The sequence below is a fragment of the Melanerpes formicivorus genome, unplaced genomic scaffold (assembly GCF_026170545.1).
Source record: "Melanerpes formicivorus ecotype bairdi unplaced genomic scaffold, bMelFor1.0.p_v2 SCAF_1, whole genome shotgun sequence".
NCBI lineage: Eukaryota > Metazoa > Chordata > Aves > Piciformes > Picidae > Melanerpes > Melanerpes formicivorus.
In genome coordinates, this window is record NW_027142353.1 from 52,330,945 (window position 1) to 52,347,625 (window position 16,681).

General features: G+C 47.0%; 1 long non-coding RNA gene across 1 annotated transcript in view; it reads right to left on the bottom strand.

The window, feature by feature from the left end:
- Window positions 1–1,762: 1,762 nt before the first annotated feature.
- Window positions 1,763–16,681, bottom strand: part of LOC137443525 (uncharacterized) — a 75,607-nt gene continuing 60,688 nt past the window's right edge. Inside the window, exons 3-4 of the long non-coding RNA XR_010987910.1 lie at window positions 15,583–15,710; window positions 1,763–2,921 (exon numbers count right to left, since the gene is read on the bottom strand). This is a non-coding gene — a long non-coding RNA (uncharacterized lncRNA). The remainder of the gene's footprint in view (window positions 2,922–15,582; window positions 15,711–16,681) is intronic.

Sequence of the window (16,681 nt, forward strand, 5' to 3'; positions counted from 1 at the left end):
GGCTCAGGGAGGATCTTATCAGTGTGTTTAAATACCTGATGTTGGGAGAGAATATAGAAGACGGAGCCAGGCTCTTCTCAGTGGTGCCCAATAGCATGGCAAGAGGCAATGAGTGTAAACTGAAATACTTTTTACTGTGAGGGTGGTTGAACAACAAAAGAGGTTGCCCAGAGAGGTTATGAAGTCTCTGTCCTTGGAGATACTCAAAACCAGACTAGGCACAGTCCTGTTGTGGCTGACCCTGCTTGAGCAGGTGGGCTGGCCTAGGCAATCTCCAGAGGTCCCTTCCAACCTCAACCATGCTCTGTGTGATTCTGTGAGATTTGTTTACATCCCCAGAATAAAGCACAGTTATTTTCAAGTGTTCCATCAGTTTTCAAGCACAAGAACACATTGAACCTTTACCAGACCTGTGATAGAGGAGTTCCAGGAGACTGTTAACAACCTAGCAGACCAAGGAAGCAGAAAATGTGCCATGCAAGTCAGAGGTTTCCTCTGAAACAACCATGTGCTGAAAAGTGTCTCAAGCCAAGCCATTTGCTGTCAGGACAGAGTGGAGCCAAGTCAGTGTGATTCAAGTTTTTAGAGTCAATTTTGTAAAATGTCAGAAGGAGTTACTTAGTGCCACCCAGTGTTGGCAGCTAGAAAAAAAGGAAGGTTAAATATGGTTACAGATGGGTGTAGCCTAATGAAACAGGGGGGGAAAAAATCCCTGCTCTTGCTTTCTTTATGAGGCATGAGTAATTCCAAAGAAGCTGTGTAGCACTGAGGGCCAGGAGATAGCTGCCTAGCAGTCAAAATGCGGCTTAGCTGTCTTGTTAAAGAAAACCTGGGACCTTTTATGTTCCATTTTCAATGCAGGTAACCAGTTTGAGATGCAGATGGCCTCTTCTATCTCAATATTTCAGTCTAACATCAGTCCAGAGAGAAAGCTGTGCTGACTTTTCTGGTTAGGTGTTCAGAAACAGCTGTAGAAGGTGTATCTCTTTCCTAGGGTAAGGAGAGGACAGTTAAAATGTCACCTTCCTCCCCCCCCCGCCTTCATCTCAGATGATGCCTATTGTCTACCTTCTCCTTGATTCAGAGTCATAGAATCATTTTGGTTGGAAGAGATGTTAAAGGTCATCAGGTCTGTTAACCTAGAACTGCCAAGTCCACCACAAACTCATGTCCCTCAGCATCACATCTCTATGTCTTTTAAGCACCTCCAGGGATGGTGACTCAACCAGTTCTCTGGGCACTCTGTTCCAGTGCCTCACAACCCTTGCAGTGAAGAAATTTTTCCTATTATCCAATCTAGACCTCCCCTGGCACAATTTCAGGCCACTTGGAAGCTTTTTAAGTTACACAGAATCCCACACATATCAAACATGGAAATAAATACTCTCTCAATTGTGACCTTTGGATGACTGAATAGTTGCACTCACCCTTTGGTTGTTCAAAGGACTGTACAAAGCTGGTTAGGTGTCATGGTCTCAATTGACAGGCATGGATAGTGAGGTGCAGAACTGGGTCCTGACCAGGAGGGGATGGAGGGGACTCAGAGCCCAGAACCCAATAAAGAGGGGAAGAAGAAAGCAAGATAGTGAAATGTCTCAAAGCCACCAGATGTTGAAGGGATGAGGGAAGCCCAGGATTGTGGTTTCACCTGTAGTGGCCATGGCAGAGAAATCCCTCTATCATTTTAGACTCCTTTTACTCTTCCCTGAAGTAGTCTCATTGCTCAGAGAAAACAAAACAACAGCGGTCTGAAGAGTTCTCTGATGGTTCTTTATTTCATCCACCTGAAGACAGAGGGCCAAGGAGTGACTGAGGCAGTTTATTTCAGACCAGTACAACAAAAGGACAATATTAAAGCAAAAGCTGGCTGCTCTCTGAAGCAACCTCACCTCCATGAAGTACCACTCTGGTGTTCCTGGGTGGGAGATGTTCCTACTGGCACTTGTACTTTTTTCTCCCACCCACAGAGCCATCTCCCAGTCACACAACTGATCCCTTGGATTTGTGCCTGCTGACAACAAGCTTCCTTTCTCACTTACCTTTCACCGAGTGCTGGGAAACAGGCCAGGCAGTGTGGCCACAGGTCACATGCTGAAAGCTCCTCTTCTAGGGCCAACACACTCAGGGAGGGTTTTTCTTTTCATGCCAGTCCTGTGAGGTTCCTGGAGGACCTGGATGCTGGGCTGGCTCTGCTGGCTCCCATAGGAGGGCCTCCATAGTCCTCCTTAATTAATTTGCATGTCTCAGTAGGGACTCACAGGTCCTAGGTGCTGTCCACAGCTATGAGATTCCCAGTCCTGCTCTCACAGAGCTCACAGTTAAAACCCAAGGCAGAAAATCACTAATTCCTGTGATGACTGCTCAGCTCCTGCCTCAGGAATATACCACAAAGAGAGTTTTCCCAAAGAGAAGCCACAGGACACAGCGAGCACAGAAAGAGCTGGGTGGAGGAGAAAGCATTCATGGAGAAAACCCACGTGCATCCCCCTTCCTAGGAAGGTTTACAATGTAGGTTACAATGAGAGACAGTCCTTGCTCCAGAGCTTTTAAAGTGCCAGTGATTCGGATGAAACAGCGGGAAGGGGAAAGGCAAAAGCAGGAGACCTGGGAGTCCCTGATTTACACAGAGCAGCTCTGCTCAGTTTGCAGGTCCGAGGCATTTTTAAGCCTATAAATAACCCGGGGATGTTAATGATGCCATTAATCTCGGCTGGCTGCTGTCCCAGCTCTTTTCCGTGGCGAGGTTACCTTGCCTCTCCCAGCATTAGCAGGTCTGGAGAGGAGGGGTCGGGTGAGCGGTGGGGATGGATGCTGTGTGCCCAGGGCTGGGCGATGCCACCTTCAGCGGGAGGACACTGCCGCCGTCCTTGGCAGCACACCAGGAGGAGGTGTCCCAAGTGCCAGCCCTCCTGGCTCCCGGCCTGGAGGGAAACACATGAGAACAGACGTCAGGTAATAAATGACGGGGAAAGGCAGAGTGCTGCCGGCTGCAAAGGGAAGCGCATGACTGCTCCTGCCTGCAGCCCGAGTGGTGGAGACACCTTCTTCATCTCCTCCAGCAAAATATCCCCGATGGAGACCTTCTCCTCCTCTGGACCCCTTGGGAGCCTGCTCCCCCACCTCTGCCTTTCTATGAACAGCAAATGGCAGGGGACAGAGCAACAGGAAAGCAAGAAGCCTGGGAGGGGTCAAACCAGAGGGTCCCAGCACATTAGCCCAAGGCAGGGAGTGACTGGGATGCAGGTCCCTGGGGAGAACAAGTTCTGCCCTGGAAGAGCTTCTCACCTATTACATCAGTAGTCAGTGCTTCCCTCAGGGGTAGAGAGAGATAGCAAAGGGGTCCTTTTCTTTTCCAACCAGGGGGAGCAGGAATGTTATAAACTCTGACAGTAACAGGTGCTTTTCCTCCTTCCCACAAACACCAGGGAGGGGAAAAAAAAAGGAAAGAAACTAAAAACAAAGGAGAAAAAAGAAAGGCAGTGGATGCATGTACCTCTGTCATTCTTGCATGAAGCTGATCTGAGGTAGGCCAATATATAGGTGGCAGAACACATCCTTGGTTTCTGGTGTGCAGTATGACACAGGAAAAGCTCTGTCTGCTCTTTACTAAGATTTTAGTATGGGATCCTCCTGTGAGGACACCACACCTGACAGGGTAAGAGTGGACCAACACAAAACCATAAATTTTGGGGGGGCTCAGAATGGAGCTTAAAGATCATTTAGTTCCAGTCCCCCTGCAAGGGGCAAGGACACCTTCCACTAGACCAGGCTGCTCAAAGCCCCATCTAACCTGGCTTTGAACAGTTCCAAGGATGGGCCATCCACAACTGCTCTGGGCAGCCTGTTCCAGTGTCTCACCACTCTCCCCACAGTAAATCCGCCTTCAGTGCTCACACTGCACCCAGAAGTGGTTTGGCTGTACACAGCACAGTCCCGAGGATCACCTCACAAAGGTACCATGCTTCTCTTTATTTTATGATTTCTGTCACAGTATGTCAGGAAAAATGAATCTCTCAAAGAAATTCAGGCTCACACTTACTGGCAATAGGTGCCTTTGAAAAGCAGCTATACACACTGCTTTCCTTTGACCTGCCTGCTCAGATCCCACCACATGTGCTTGCAAAAATAAATGTCCCTGTACCAGCTGATAACAATGGTGGCCAACTTTTTCATTTATCTTCCTCACTGAGCTCAAGAAGTTGAGACATATGCTAAGGAATATCACAAAGACTTGCTCACAGCCTGGTCCTAGGTGACATCTGCCTACTTATGCCCCTGACTCGGCTTCTGTCTTCTCAGAAAGTATCTGCTGGTTTTTGTTCTTTATGTGCTGAGTGTTGTTTCCCAAATTCTTAACACCTATACTGGCCTGGATGGATATTTGTAAAGTATCAACTAGGAACATTTGAAAGAACTTTGGATGTTTGTCTTATCTTAACAATGGCATTTTTGAGTCAGTGTCAGCAATTTTTCTGTGGAAGACCCAGTCCTCTTGGCCTGGCTTGGAGCTCATAAACAGTTTGACCTGTTCTCCCTCAGGAACTCCTATGAAATGTGTTTAATTATGTCCACTGGGCAATCTGAAAGTATTGTTAATGCTATAGCTCCCATCCTGCAACTGCTCTTTACCCTCTTTTAGGGGTCATGCAGAATACAGTCATTTGAATGCCTCTGGGGGCCTGTGCAGCATGTGCATGGCATAAGGAGACAAGGTTTGGGGCTGTGTATAGCCACTTTGGTAAGCAGAGACATAACTGTGCATTGGATCTGTGAAGGCAAGCTGTGGAGTCACATGCTGACAGTAAGATCTGAGGCACCAACCCCAGTATATCCTACTGTGCAACAGCAAGGAAGTCACTTTAATAAGCCTGCATAGTGTTAAGCCACTTTTGCAATGCTTCTGCAAAGGCTCTGGTCTCCACTGCCATTAATCAGTACTTTGGGAGCCTGTCAGCCTCACTGCTCACCCAGGATGCTGCCCTTCTGGACCTGCTGATGCAGTGTATCAGGGAGCAGGCACTGCAACAATTCTTTGACTCCACAGAGGCTTCTGTTATTCACATCTCCAGCAGTTTTGGCAGACTTGGTGCAGTTATTCTTAACTACTACTTCCTACTTGTGTGCTTTGCTGAGAGGTTGCCAGGATGGGAATTTTCTTTATCAATAGACTTTCATCATCTGGGTTTGCTTTCCATGCATTAGTTTGTCATATTTAGAGATCTAGCCACCTAAATCCTATTGGTACAAACTGGAACAACATCAATCTTGGTAGGGAAGTGTGGAGGGAAAAGCCCCTCAAAATCTGAGAATCACAGAATCACAGAATTAACCAGGTTGGAAAAGACCTTTGAGATCATTGAGTCCAACCTATCACCCAATACCATCTTATTATTTAAACCATGGCACTGAGTGCCTCATCCAGTCTCTTTTTAAACACTTTCAGGGATGGTGACTCCACCACCTCCCTGGGCAGTACATTCCAATGGCCAATCTCTCTTTCTGGGAAGAATTCCTTCCTAACATCCAGCCTAAACTTCAAAATTGTCTTAGAATCATAGAATTGTTGAGGGTGGAGGGGACCTCAAGGATCACCCAGTTCCAACCACCCTGCCATGGGCAGAGACACCTCACACTAGATCAGGTTGCCCAGTGCCACATCCAGCCTGGTCTTAAAAACTCCCAGGGATGAGGTTCCCACCACCTTCCTGGGCAACCTGTTCCAGTGTCTCACCACCCACATGGGGAAGAACTTCTTCCTAACATCCAGTCTGAATCTACCCATTTCTGGTTTTTTCCCATTCCCCCCAGTCCTATCATTTCCTGACACCCTAAAACCCACTCACCAACCCCATTTTCCCCCTTTTTCCCCTCAAATCCCAGAGCACCTGGGCTCTATTGGAGTCTCCTCCCACCCCAGGTGTGGCCACTTTGCCCTCCCTGCACACTCCCCTATTTAATCCCCCCAGGAAAGGCAGAAGCCCTAAGCTGAGCCCATCTGGGCTGAGGATCCTCCTCTCATCTCTGGTGAGTGCCCATGGTGCACACTGGGTGATGGTGGTGGTGACAACAAAGGCCGGGGGGCCTGGTGGCCCCCCGGTTGTTAGGGCAATGATTGATGACTACTCCAATATCATCCACGGGTGCTGGCTGGGTCTCCTTACTGGGGCTGAGCTCCTCTGTGGGGTATCTTGGCTGGTGAGGGTCTTGCCCCCAGCTCTGGGATGGGTGCAGAAATGGTGGTGGTGGTGGAGCAGGAGCTGTTTAGTCAGATAATATTATGCCAATTATACTTTATTTTACCTGGAGGCCCCTTGAATCTGCTCTCATCATTCAATAAATCTCTGCTTTTGTGCCTCATTTACAGACCATTTCTTCCCCCTCACTGCTTCTTTTCAGAAATAAGGAAGGAAGGAAAGGAGGAAAAAAAGCAATAAAGAATATCTGGAAAATGCATTCACCTATCAGTCAACTTTGAACAGGAAGCCCTCAGGAAGAGGGGCAGGGTGGGAAGTGAGAATCACTACTTACGAATCACAAGATAAATGTTGTAAAGAACAGACAGGACAAGACTGCATCTCAGTTTTAGTCCTGATACTCTTCACCTGAAGAAAGAGCACATCCAATGAGTCCTGTGTCCAGTTCTGGGCCCCTCAGTTTAGGAAAGATGTTGACTTGCTGGAATGTGCCCAGAGAAGGGCAACAAAGCTGGTGAGGGGTTTGGAGCACAAGCCCTATGATGAGAGGCTGAGGGAGCTGGGGTTGCTTAGTCTGGAGAAGAGCAGACTCTGGGGAGACCTTATTGCTGTCTACAACTACCTGAAGGGAAGTTGTAGACAGGTGGGGGGCTGGTCTCTTCTCCCAGGCAACCAGCACCAGAACAAGAGGACACAGTCTCAAGCTGCACCAGGGGAGGTTGAGGCTGGATGTTAGGAAGAAATTCTTCATAGAGAGAGTGATTGCCCATTGGAATGGGCTGCCCAGGGAGGTGGAGGAGTTGCCATCACTGGAGGTGTTTAAGAAGAGACTTGATGGGGTGCTTGGTGCCATGGTTTAGTTCATTAGGTAGTGTTGGACAATAGGTTGGACACAATGATCTCAAAGATCTATTCTATTCTAGTTTGCAGTTGCAATCTGGCACAAGACATACAGACATACTCCAGACAGACCTAACACTCACCTTGGGAGAGTGAGCAGCTTGTCAAGCAAAGGAAGTCATCATGGCCAGAGTGGCGATGGAAGGCAACTAATACTATCCATCTGCAGCATTAGGCAATTAAGGATTTAAAATATTACATGAAAGGAGAACTGAAATGTTGAGAAGAAAACTTACAGACAGAAGTGGAGACATAAGCCAGAAAAAAAAAATGCCAGAAATGTTTCATATTGGCCCCAAATGAGTAACAGCCTCAGATGAAGTGGTTAAAGTTTGTTGCATATGGTAAAAATACAAACTAAGCCAAGCAAATGATCTCAGGCTAGTAGCACAGGAGAAGTTATCTCCCTAGAGCAAAAAAAGGCATCTGTTTGTTTATCTCAGCTATGAAAATGTCCTTGTCAGATGTTAGCAGTGCTGAGCTCTCTCTGGGCAGGTCACTTACTACCTCCCAGCTCCAGGGGAGACTACTAAACTACTGCCTTGCAATACAAGATGCACCTACCCACCCTGAGCAGTCATCCCCACCCTTTGCATGAGTGCTGAGCATCCTGAGTGGTCTCAGAAGGCAGAGCCCTCCCCATGCCTGGAAAATCCTGCTATGGAAAAACGTGGCTGCTAGTAACAGCAGCACTGAAAGAGATCTGTGTGCTCCCCTGAAGCCTCACCTGAATAGAATCACTCTGTGGGGACAGGGTTACATAAAAACTGCATTTAATGGCAGTGTCAGATGATGTAATTCCTTCCTCCTGACCCCATTGCCCACTCATCCCAGAGCATGGCTCCTGTCAGTGCAGCCCTTCCTGGCATCAAGATGGGAGCAGTGAGGACCAGGGCCCAGAACTGCCTAGTTTTAAATAAAACCCAGGGGGAAAATAATAATAAAGATATTGCTCTTGGAATTACACCAAACAAAGAAAAAAATCCCTAACCTGAGGAGTCCCCTGCTCAGTATACCAATGAGGAGATGATGCGCTGCAGCTCAGAAGTAGGAGGGAGCAGCTAGCATGGGGATGGGCAATGCTGCAAAAGGTTACTCTCTAACTATGGTCAGTGTTTCCATCCTTCTGAAAGGAGGGAGAACAGGATGACAGTGTCTCAGATGGGTAATAGCTGGAGTGAGGTCAGCGAGCCCTTTGAATGAAGCATGGCCAGCAGGTTGAGAGGAATGATTCTCCTCCTCATTTAACAAGTCCAAGTGCCAGGTACTGCACATTGGCCACAACAACCCCATGCAGAGCTACAGGCTGGGGTCAGAGTGGCTGGAGAACAGCCAAACAGAAAGGGACCTGGGGGTGCTGATCGACAGCTGGATGAACATGAGCCAGCAGTGTGTCCAGGTGGCCAAGAAAGCCAATGGCATCCTGGCCTGTGTCAGGAACAGCGTGGCCAGCAGGAGCAGGGAAGTCATTGTGCCCCTGTACTCAGCACTGGTTAAGCCACACCTTGAGTGCTGTGTCCAGTTCTGGGCCCCTCAATTTAAGAATGATATTGAGACTCTTGAACATGTCCAGAGAAGGGCAACAAGGCTGGCGAGAGGCCTTGAGCACAAGCCCTAAGAGGAGAGGCTGAGGGAGCTGGGATTGTTTAGCCTGGAGAAGAGGAGGCTCAGGGGAGACCTCATTGCTCTCTACAGCTACCAGAAGGGAGGTTGTAGCCAGGAGGGGGTTGGTCTCTTCTCCCAGGTAACCAGCACCAGAACAAGAAGACATAGTCTCAAGCTGCACCAGGGGAAGTTTAGGCTCGAGGTGAGGAGAAAGTTCTTCACAGAGAGAGTTGTTAGCCATTGGAATGTGCTGCCCAGGGGGGTGGTGGAGTCCCCATCCCTGGAGGTGTTCAAGAGGGGATTGGACATGGCACTTGGTGCCATGGTCTAGTCATGAGGTCTGTGGTGACAGGTTGGGCTTGATGATCTTTGAGGTCTCTTCCAACCTTATTGATTCTATGATTCTATACTCGTGGCATACTATCTGGAGTACTGTGTCCAGCTCTAGAGCTTCCAACATAAGATGGAGATGGAATTGTTGGAATGGGTCCAGAGGAGGGCCATGAAGATGATCAGAAGACTGGAGCACCACTCCTATGAAGACAGGCTGAGAGGAGAATTTGGATTGTTCAGCCTGGAGAAGGGAAGGCTCTGGGAAGACCTTATAGCAGCCTTCCAGTACTTGAAAGGGACTTACAGGTTAGATGAAGAGGGACTTTTTATAGACATGTCGTGATGGCTCATATATTAGCCTGGGATAATGGGTCCTGGTGCCTTTCCTCCAGGATGCTCAGGTACACAGCAGTGGGAGCCCTTTGCTGCCTTCTGTAGGACCAGGATCATGCTGTGCTGGCCAGGTAAAAAAAATGGAGCTGCTCTCCTGATCCTAAGTGAGCACTGAACAGACTACAGGATTTAAGAACACTGGAAATGATCACAGCTATATAAATCTGGCACGTCAGGGTGCCCCAGAAGAACTGGAGCCTCGTACTGCTACTCACAGTCCACTGGATGACAGCTTTGACTTTCTCTTTCAGGCCTTTTCAGCTGATGTTTCTTTTCAGCTGCTTCACACTTGTTTGGACAAACTCATCTAGCAATATTTACAGAAACTAATGAATTCAGTCACAGCTGGACTGGGTGCTAGTCTCTTCAGTCCAGCACTGTTTTAAAACTTGGTTAGCTTATTTGATTTTTAAATCTCCCAGAGCTGCTAAACCCAAGCTGTTTTGTCACACACCATGATTGGAAGAAGATTCCTGTTTACACAGAGCTGCAGCTGTTGGGGGCGGGGGGTGGGGAGTACTCCATCTCTCCAGCAGGTAGCAAACCAACATATTATCCAGAGGAAGTAGTTCAGTTCACAGGCAAAGGGGCAAAGTTATCTGGACAGCTGGAAAAGAACAAGTCTTACTAATACAAAATGATGCAATGCAACATACACCACATTTCACAAGCATCTTGCACAAGTGTTATTACACAAATGCACCTTTCTCCACATTTTTGCAGATCCTCTTTCTGTTTCTAGCCTCAGAGCACGTCCTTAGCAGTCCAGAGTTGCAAATTAGGATCCTTATTTGAGCTCCTACATAAAATTAGTCTGATTTGTATAGATTCTGCCCTTTCAAGTCCCAAGATACTTGCAGGTTCTGCAGGTGTTCAACTGCTGTGACAATCAGGTCATTTTTTAGTTTGGCAGCTAATTGTGGGTTTAGGCAGATAATTTGCAGCAAGTTGATTTCCTGTCCTAAAATTTTGGCCTGAAGGTAGGCAGAAAATTGGACTTTGTAGCCCAGAACCTGGGAACACAGTAGTCATATGTTTACCTAAGTGCAGGCTGAGAAGCCAACACAGATGCAGGCACTTCACTTGTCAGAAGACTTACAACAAAACAGGAAGTTATTAATATCAGAGCCTGAACTGACTTGAGAGTCAGACAATATCAGACAGGTGTCTCCCTTTTTTCCTGTTTATCTCGTGCCTATTTTAGAAGCCAGGGGAGACAAAGAGTTTCTCAATTTGGTGCTGCAAGGCAGTGAAATAGAACTGGCAGACTGTGCATCATCACAGTAAAGATGCAGCTTTTCTCTGCTCAGAGCTTTAAAGCTTTTGCTGTACTTCTTTGGCAAACTCTTTGGTAAGGATGGGGTGGAACATGACAACACAATGCAGTGCACTGGCGTGCAGGAGTTTAGACACAGTGAACAATAAATGAAACTACAGGGGAGGGTAATAAGCTGGTTTAGGATAATTACCATAGGAAAGCATTGGAACTAAAGAATTTTCTCCTGAGAAAGTGTCATTTCATTTTTAATTAACACACATCATTAGGATTAGAGTTCCATGTTGTGTCTGGGTGATGGTTTATCAAAGCAGGATCGAATTACTGGCAGAATCCTGGGAGGAAGCTCTAGGGCAAAGTTAAAATATCATGCACGCTGGCTTACCACTACACAGTATAGAAGTGAGAAAAACCTGCTGGACTCATGGCCCAGCCTCATCAGCTCAGCACACGCCAGAGACTGCTTAGCACTCTGTTTTCCTTGCTGCTGAATGTGGTATTTTCTTTCAATTGCCTTTTCTGAAAGGGAACTGGGGGCAGTCCCTTCTTGAAAGGCAAGACTTGAGCAGGAAACCCTGTTCTGAGAGCAGAGACAGAGAGCCAGCCTGTGGGTCTCAGAGCTCATCAGCTGTTGGAACTCTTCTGTGTTTCCTCATCTGCCATGGAGGTGATGGGGCCAGGGAGCTCTCTTCCCAGCCCTGAAATTTCTCATGGCATTTCACAGGAGACCCATGTTGGACTCAGGAAAACTGGCACTGGACAGGAAATTAAAACCAAAACCAAGCCTATTTCCACTTAGAAGTGGGCAGATGAGACTTCCTAGTGTAACTTGACTTTTCTATAAAACCCAAAATGCAGAATGCTTAACACTGGCTGTAGATACATCAGCTCCCTTGGAGAGGTTTTCATTTCCTGAGGGAAGCAAGAGGTGTGAGGATTTGCTTGCTGGGCTCTTTCACTCTGTCAGAGTTATTTGGAGGTTTGTGCCTGTTTCTTTCTTCCCATCCTATCTTGTTGAGCCACTCACAGCCACCATATGAAATAAATTCCCAGAAGCAGATTACTCTCACAGAACCCCCTGCCTCTCAATTTATGTGAGGAAAACACAGCTTCTACCTGCTGAAGAAATAAATAAATAAATGAGGTGCCTTTTCTTTTCTGTCCTTGATAGGGCTTCAGCTGCACACACTAGGGAAGAGTCACACTGTTTTCTTTCTGCTGGGGTTGCAGATGTCTTAACAAAACCATCATGGATTTCATCACTATCTCAGGGAAATCTGGTGTAAATTGTTTGCAGAGTCCAGCACCTCTGACAAGATTTGCTACCTACAGCATTGATGCAAGCAGTATATTCTTCACAGGAAGGCACAGCAGTCAGTTAGCCCCTAAAACATTGTCTTTTCTCCCACGTGGACCACTTTGGGAGGGGTTAAGTAAAGAGGGGTATGGCATGCAGCTGCCAGGCTCCTAGCCAGGCACTTTTGTGATCATTGCTTCAGTCCATAGTAGACTCTTTCATCGTCCCAAGCTTCATCCCTACAAGGGAAGAAAAAAACTTGTTCTCTCTTAACAAGAGGGCACAGGAGCACAAGATGACAAAACGGCTGGCAGATGTAGTTTTGTGTTACAGCTGAGTCAGGCTAACAGCTTCTTGCTGGAGACAAGGACGGGCTCCTCTCTGGCACTGATCCCATGTTCCCACTCTTGCCTTTGCCACTTTGCTGACTCCCACCCTAAAGACACCATTTCAGGAATCTAAAGGAAAGAAAACTAACTTTGTAAACCTCCTAGATCTCCTGAGTCCTATGTTAATATCTTAGCTTCTAGACCTTCTTTCTTGTGAGAAAAGAAAAAAAGGTAGGAGAGGGCCTCTGCCACCTTTATTGAATTGACAGTGATCCTATACTTTTCCCCTCACTTCTCTCTCCAGCTATCCCTCCAGCAAGCTCCTGTTTTGCACCACTGCTCTTCTTGGAGGTCTGTCTCATCAAGGAGTCAAGCTTCTCTCCACCAATTAGCTCAGCACACCCTGTCCTGTCCTGCCCTGCATGTGCACAGTGCAGATGGAACCACTCACCCCAGCCTCACCAGGGCACTGAGCAGGTTGTAGGAGCTGGGAAGCACTCCCTGCTCTCAGCATGTACCTGTGGCCAGGCATGGCTGGTCACTCCTCATTGCAAAGGGTCTGCAAATCCTGGGATTTGTCTGCCTGCACAGTCCTAGCAGGTACCCCTGTGATGGGTGGCTCCTGCCTGAGATCATGGATGAGGAGGAGGAAGAAGTGTTTCAGACAAAGTGGAATGAGGTGAGACAAAAGAGTGGTTGCTAGGAAAAGAAAATGAATGATATAAAAATAGATACAAATTGTTTTCATGTTTTAAGTAAAAATTGCAAGAGACAGGTGAAATGAGGCAAAGCATTCTGCAGAGTGAATTAGAGAGATGTACAGCAGAACATTAGTTCCCTGTGTAGCTCAGGTCAAACGCTGCTTTGCATTTGAAAGTCAGCCACACTGAGTGCTCTGAAGGATTCCTTTTGCTGTCCAAGGTGTACAGTCAAAAGGTAACATGGAGTGAATCATTCCAGGGCATGATAGAACTCTCATACCATACATGAATGCTTTACAGGCTTTGAAGTACTAGTCTCATACACCTTGGGGGTATGGAAGTGCTGTTCTTCCTCGCAGAACGAGTGTCAAAAGGCAGAGGGGATGGGAACAGTTTATCCACAGGAGTCGCTGGCAAGGCAGTAATCTGTACACAGATCATCGAAGTTCCAAGCTAGCACCTGAACTTCCAGACACACCCTCTTCTCCCTCAAAACGTGAGAAAAGAAAAAACAAAACCAAAGCCACACCACAGTGGTTTAAGTCGTTTGAGAGCCCTGCCTGCAACCTCCCACACAGCAATCACCTCACAATCCTGTCTGGTTTCACCACTACCATCTTTCCTTTCCCCTCTCAGCTTTTCTGTTGCATTTTGACATAAATTGGGAGCTGCCTGAGGCAGAGACTGTTTAACTTTCTCTATTACTTTGCATGTGGATGGGGTAAAAAGCTCTTGAGATTTTTACTCCCAGAGTCAAACTATTTCATACTACTTGTGTCTGCATTCTGAGGCCTTTCCATCACTGTGCGCAGCTAAGAGAAGTAAAACTTGTCAGCAAGAGCCAGATACACATGCCACTCAAGTTTTACCATCTCTGCTCATTCTGAGACTCTTGATATTAGGGAGATTATTCAAGTTGCAGGCAACAGCTCTTGAGAGTGCCAAGAATCTGACTCATGCGTCAAAACAAGCCTAAAAGATCTGCACACAGCAGAGATTGCTTTATAGGAATGAGGCCCTGCAAATGAATTGTCTATGAAAACTCTGATATACAAACCGCTGCTGTGAAGGATTAAGCAACAGAGATCTGAGTATGTGTTCCTGCTGCACTACTGACTATTCTATGTACGTCCTCTTTCCCTGCCCTTCAAGGCTTTGCTCTGATTGTAGTAAAGCATAAGGATCCAGAGGGTGAAGACTTGCTTCAAAGGAGATCTGCAAACATCTGTTTGTACTTATGGCACAAATATTCAGCACACTACAGCACAAAGCTGCCTGTAGCTTCAAGGCAAACACAAATGCTAAGAGGTACTAAATGCTCATAAACATAAACAAAATAGTTAGGGGGAGGAATAGGTGGAGAAAGGCTCATTGCATATTTAAGACCCAGTCTTTTTCCCACTGATTTTGTTCCATGTCAGTAACAGGTCAGGGAGAGGAAAACTCTTGCGTGTTTTAGCCTGGCAGTTTGCTCAGAGCAGAGTCAGTCCTGACTCGCTCCTGCAGTGCCTCCTGCTTGCTGTGGTGTCAGGGTGCAAGAGCAGTCTCTCCTTAGACACTGTCTGAGCCAGGAGAGGAAGAAGGCAACCGCTAATGCCAGCATTATTTCTGACAGCAGTGTCACCTACTACAGCATGTTATTCCTATAGCAGAATGGAGATCACAATTGAAGAGCAAGGATAATTTCCCTGGCTGCAGAGGCCTTGATGCTTGGCCATACAGGAGCATCACAGGGAGCCTCTGGCCTCAGAAGAGCATTTGGTTAGAAAAAGATAAACAGATGAAGACATTAGCACCTGCTGTTGCTTGATACCACTCTACTACCAAAGGGCAGAGTGGAGCTGAGATACTGGAAAGAGCCTTGTACCATTGTCTGAGAAAGAGGTATCATGATGAAGCTGATAGATAGTGTTTTTGTCCCCTACACCCCCTCCAGGTGAACGAGGAGATCACCTGGCTGGTTGAAGTCTTCTGTTAGAAGCAGACAACCGCTAGTTCTGGTGCAAAGAGGGGTCAGAAACATGGTGCAGAAGCAGCAAGGACATGAGGCATGGCAGCAGCGCTGGTTTTCATGGGCATAAATTGTTATGGACAACATCTGGACTGAACATTTCAGTATCTCCAGTTCAAACTTCTGTCTAGTTTAATCCCACCTCCTTGGAGATTTCAACTGAAATGCCTTTTGGAGAAGCTCTGCCCTGGACATATGTTGTCTCCTGCCAGCTCTGCTGCAGGGACAGTAATCTTTGCCAGTGGAGCAGCAATAAACATCTGGGTGGGTCACCTCTTCAGTGACCTCAGCATCGATTGTTAGAGCTCGTTTCTCAGAGCTCTAAATCACAGTGCAAACACTAAAAATCAGCCCAGAGTGGCTATGTCTAAACCACAAAACCTGCAAGTTCCCTGAAAACATGCCATCTAGCCCAAAAAACAGTGCCTTCCCCAGAAGAGCTGCTTTTAGTTCTCCAAGCAAAACAGTGTCAACAAGAGAAACAGTTTTACACTGATATTTCTGGCAGTATGGAAACATCCCTGTATATTTCACAGTACTTACTACACGGGCAGAAGTTTCCAGTGTAGATCTGCACTCACTTCTGTGTTTCTGGAGGTGGAGAGTGCTTCTCAGTCATGTTGAGCTAATGCAACTGAGCCAACAGGAATTAAAGCTATGCTCTTTTCTGCCTGTTGAGACATGGGGAGAGAAAGCAGCCACTTTAAATCAAAGGCTCCAGATTCAGGGAGTTGCTCTAGCTGAAATCAGAAGGCACAGATACTTTGATAACTTGATCTTTTATCATTCCACGGGCCCCCAAGATCAGTTGGTGAGGGCTGGGTATTTGAAGGCAAAGCCAATCTCCATTTGATTCCCAACAGGCAAGCCCAGGCAGCTATAGCATGTTACAAAAAGAGGAGATTAAATGGAAGTTTTGCAGTGCTACTGTCTGAAAAGATACAATCGGCTCCATCATTAGCAGCTTAGGAGCCGGGACTTCAAATCTGATGTGGGCAGCTTTGTAGCACCAGTTTTGTCAAGAATATCCCATGTTTTGTCCTATCTTGAAAACTGAATTGTGTAGCTATTAAAAGAGATTAATGTAATCTCTGTGTCTACAAAATTGGATTTTTGAAGCTGCTTGCTCGCTGTGCCGTCTCCAGCGAGTGAATGAAACCTCTGCTCCTATTCACACTGCTACAAATTGTAGGACACACCTTGTTTGAGCCCAGTGTGTGCTGACATCACCAACGGGACAAAGTGCCTGGCAGGCTGCAGGAGGAAGCACATAGCCATCAGAGTGAGGTAAGCTGTTGTTACCTGGGGGGCACTGGTGACGTACAGCATTGTTTTTGACTCCTCAGTGCAAGCAGGCCCAGCAAGAGGGTACTGAGATGCTTAGGGTAGAGTGCATGAGCTAGGCTGAGGCAGCTAGGTGGGTTTAGCCCAGACACAGACATATTGAGGGGTGATCTAACAGGACCTTATTGCAAATCGTGCTTCCCTCAGTGGGAGTTATAAGAGAGCCCAATGCCTCCTGCAAGTGGCAGGTGGAAAAATGAGAGGCAAAAAAGTCCATGCTGGAGCTTGGGAGATAAAAATGGACCTTAGGGAAAACATCTTCCAGAGAGGGGGACTCTGCTTTGGAGGATTTCAAAAC